The sequence below is a fragment of the Puma concolor genome, chromosome C1, assembly GCF_028749965.1.
Source record: "Puma concolor isolate L17-30 chromosome C1, mPumCon1.1.hap2, whole genome shotgun sequence".
Classification (NCBI taxonomy): domain Eukaryota; kingdom Metazoa; phylum Chordata; class Mammalia; order Carnivora; family Felidae; genus Puma; species Puma concolor.
Window position 1 is genome coordinate 206,187,823 of NC_141674.1, and position 4,576 is coordinate 206,192,398.

Here is a 4,576-nt window from a genome sequence, read left to right on the forward strand (position 1 = left end):
ATTATATTGATTTTCAGCCTCAACTTTGGTCCCTTGGTTCTACTGAAGCAGAATTACAATGCTGGGCCCTCCAGAATATCTATTAAAATACAAAAAGTCCTCAGATGATTTTGATTTACATCTGGGTTTGGGGACCACTGAACTGCCTAATACGACAGACATGTGGAGGCGGATACATTTAAGGACAAAAAAATGAAGGAGGAAAACTTATCCATTCAATGGCTGCAGCGCCTGAGTCATTCATCGCGACCCACAAAATGATCTCAGCCCTCTCCCTCCCAGTGTAACAACAGTCCTGCGTGAGTTCAGCTATCTTCAGAAGATTATTATCGACCCACGTCTTACCTTCACCATGCACGGATGCCTCATTCTGTAGGAGACGGCTCTAGCAAGTAGTGCTTTCTGAGTATGGATTTCCAGAAGAGTTTCCTCAAGGTAAGTGCAACGTGGTCCAGACCCAAGTTGCACGATTAACCAAGATTTCAGTACTTTGATTTCATTCAAACTTCTACACAATTTTGCTTTTCTTTCATCTTGATCTTTACTCTGTATCTTTACGACTACATTTTTCCATTTCAGACCCAAATCAGTATCATAAAAGTCATCTGATTTTTCAAATGGAAATATTTTGGTGAGGATATTACGCGTGTCAGCCCCAAGCCTACAGTTGCTCCTAAAAATTTAGGGTGAAGGGATCGCTCCAAATAGTGGATACAGGACATGGTTTATTTGCAAAGCACAAGCATATAATTGGGACTCGTTTGTTGCTATCCCCCAATTTAATGACATTTCTACATAGTTACACGTGTGGAGTAAGAAGAAAGAGAAAAAGAAAGAAAAACCGATTAGCAACCAGTGATGCTCTCATTAATATCTGTTTTGTTGATGTACCTGCAACTTTACTCTGAGACTCTTGAGAAACAAAAGGTCTGCACATTCACAGGTTCTAGTCCTGCCCCGCCACCCAGTCACATTCCTCTGGGGCATTCAGTACTGACAGTTCTCCTGAGTGGTTTTGCTATGGCGTATCGCCTCTGTATGAGGAGAGGAAATACCGCCCTCAAAAATGGGTAAAGCTAATGCCTTCAGGACACCTTGGTCAAGACCCCACAGCTTTCTTATCTGGCCCTTAAGTTAGAAAAAGGAACACCCAAAGTTTTTAATAGTAATGATACTCACCGGGTCATATTCGGGATTCTTTATTCTTTAATTTGCTCTGTTTTGTTTTGTTTTGTTTTGTTTTGTTTTGTTTTGTTTTGTTTTTCTTTCCAAGCCAGTATTCTTTGAGAGCCTCCTCTTTGCTATCTGGCATGAGATATCAGAAAATAGGATTACAGAGTCACAGACGTATTAGACAGCTGGCTACGCTATAACCTTGACATTTCTAATATGCGATTCAGTCTGAAATACATACAAGTTGTTTGCACTCTAGTGATCCCCGAAATTTGGGTGTCGTTACCTATCTTGACCTACCTCTTACACTTGGGAAAAGCTGTATCCTCATTACCATTGTTACCTCTCCTTCCCTGTATTCTTTTGCTAGTTTGTTAATGTTGCACTTCCTAAATATATTTGGAAAAATATGGAAGAGTCTAATGAAAATAATAACTCATAATATCACACTACTCATAAGAGCGTCGCCCAGAGGCTGTTGACATTTTAATACTTCTTGCCAGTCCTTTGCCTTCTCTGCCTTTTGAGAATTGAAATTATAATGTATATTTTTTCTATGTTGCTTTCTTTTCCTCAGCATTTTATTATAGGTATTTTGCGTTTAATTAAAAACTCTTGATAAATATCACTTTAATGGCTGCTACTCTACTAAATGACAATAGCATAATTTATTCAAACATTTTCCTAATTGGGAGACATTTATACTATCTTCAAGGATGCGAATTGCATATATTTGAAAGATGAACATAGAAAAATACGTGTGTATATGTTTTTTAACTAATTCATTTTTGTAGAATGGAATCACTAATGTATTATCAGTAGATCGGAGAGTAAAAGCATTTTTTATGACTCCGGATACCTAAGACTCTCACCCATTTTCAAAACGGATTTTTTTATTCTACCTAGCTCTGGATTATTGTGACTATGTGTAATCAATATTTATTTATGAGAATTGTTAACTAAAGGTAATGCAAGGTAATTGAATAGGAATTTAAAAGGAGGGAAGTAATTTTCTAGAAGTGACTACTTTGAGGAGTGACTTTTATCCTTGATTAAATCATACATGAGTTTTAATTTGACTTTTCTGACCATAGGGAACAGGCCAGCCTTTTTAGTTTTGCTACAAAAACAATCTTCAGCATCCTGCTTGCCTACTTTCTCTTTCCCTTTGTAAATGAGTTTAGAGGGGGCTCTTCCCTTGTTCTGATGCAAACATCTATGTGGTCTGAACAAAGAGAAACATTCTTCTTTCTTCCTTCCCTCCTATTTGGTTCACTTTGATCTGTAACACAAGACAAGTTGTCCCTCTGATTTCTAAATATTCTTGTGCCTTCACTCCTACCCTGTCCTTCAGATTCCATTTTTGGCTGCCTTTATCAATTCTCCCAGCTGATTCACACAGACACTTCAGGCTGATACTTGTTGGTTCAGGTTAATAGCCTTATCCAAACTGCGGCTTGAGGATTATATGCTCAGAAGGTCGTCCAATGTCATCGTTCCACAATCTTACAGTAAAATTCCTTTAGACTGTGTTAACGTGTTGTTCCCGGTCTGACATAGTTTCCTATCTTTTCTCTTCTCAGCAAGCAGAACTTAGTTCTCTAGCTGACACCCTAGCCTGGTGATCCTTCCTGGAGGCACAGCCGCCGAAACTCAAGAACGACACTAACCTTCCATAGGGGGACTTCCATTAGGAACAGCCTGTCAAACAGCCAACAGGAAGATGGGTAACCGTGGCTGCTCTTTAATTTTTGAGTTTTGTGCATCTCCGTGTGAGTGGTGGATGGCAATAAGACGGGTGGTGCCTAAGAAACTATGCCTTTTATCTTCAAGTTGAGGAAATTATCACTTTACTGATGTCATTCTGCATCTAGCAACCTTTCTTAAGTGAGTTAGGACTTTAATTGCAAGGGTCACCGGTGTTCTGCAGGAGGAGGACTTCACCAGTCTTGCCCGTAAATGACAGAGCACTGGTATGTAAAGCATTTGGTTTTTCACAAATGCTTTTACTTGGGTTGGAAGCCGTGATCTATGTTTCAGGTCACAGGCAAGAACACGCTTTCCCCTATCTGTTTCCAAGCGATCAATCATTTATTTCCCAAGGGAATTGTAGTTCTTGGGCATGTGGCCTGTTTTCCATTGGCTTCTATTATCATTTGCTAATTAGATTACAACCTAGTATTTACCTTACTCTGTGGTTTCGAGACCTTTCCCTGCAGTGTTTTTCTGTTAGCTTTACAAATGCTGCAAATCATGCTTTCTCTCAGCTTATTGTGTGAAACCAAGAAGAGTGGGGAACTTTACAGTCGCATCTTTTTTTTTTTTTTTTTTTTAGTTGGGGAGAGAGGTAAAAATGTTAAAATTAATCTTACTTTACGTTTAGACATGACTCAACTTTAAAGATATGCAGTGAGGGCATTCCAGAGATTTTGTCATCCAGGGAATACTTTAGGTTTAAAACATAACTGTTAGCTTAAATTGACAGCCTGCTTAAGCTTAATAAAAACTTCTCCTTTAACATGGAATAGTATCATGTCTCACAGTGATGATTAATTTTATTTATTAATTTGCCAGAGTGTGGTGTCCTGTTCCCTGTGAAGGTATTTTTTAGATGTGATTAATATTTATTTTTTTAATGCTTACTTATTTTGGTGGGGGGGAGGTGAAAGGGCAGAAAGAGAGAGAGGGAGAGAGAGTGGGGGAGAGAGAATCCCAAGCAGGCTCCATGCTGAGCACAGAGCCCAACATGGGGATTGATCTCACAACCATGAAATCATGACCTGAACTGACATCAAGATTCAAAAACTTAAATGACTGAGCCAAGCAGGTGCCCCAGTGTAATTAATATTTAAAGCAGTAGGTTTTGAGTAAAGCAGATTACTCACCATAAGGTGGGTGGGCTTTGTCTAATCAGCTGAAGGCCTCAGAAGACTGGGTCTCTTACAAAAATCCTGCCTCCAGATTTCAACATAGAAACTTCACCTGAGTTTCCAGCCTTTGTACTCAAGAACACAAGAACACAACTTCAACTCTTCCTGAATTTCCAGACTGCCCTGCAGATTTTAGACTTGTAAGTCCCCCACCCCTGGTGGGGGCCAATTTCTCAAAATGAATCTCTGTCTGTATATATGTATACGTGCTATCAGTTCTGTTTCTCTGCCCCTTTTATCTCTTTTTTTCTAATTTCCCCCCTAAGATCCTATTTCTCAAGGAACTTTCTTCTAAAATACTTTATGAATCCAAAGCCAATATACTTTAGTTTTTATTCTGACCCCCGAGGGATAGCTAACTTTATTTTTTGTACATTACAAGTTCTTGGTACATTTCAGGACAGTAGGCATCACAGAAAACAAAAGATAGCCCAGATGCTAAATGCAAAAAGCAATTTCGCTATGGCTCAGGG

General features: G+C 39.1%; 1 long non-coding RNA gene across 1 annotated transcript; it reads left to right on the forward strand.

Moving 5' to 3' along the window:
• The first annotated feature begins 237 nt into the window (after positions 1–237).
• LOC147578691 (uncharacterized) lies at positions 238–3,703 on the forward strand. The gene is made up of 2 exons (XR_015254336.1): positions 238–435; positions 2,757–3,703. It is a non-coding gene; the product is annotated as an uncharacterized LOC147578691 (long non-coding RNA).
• The last annotated feature ends 873 nt before the right edge of the window (positions 3,704–4,576 follow it).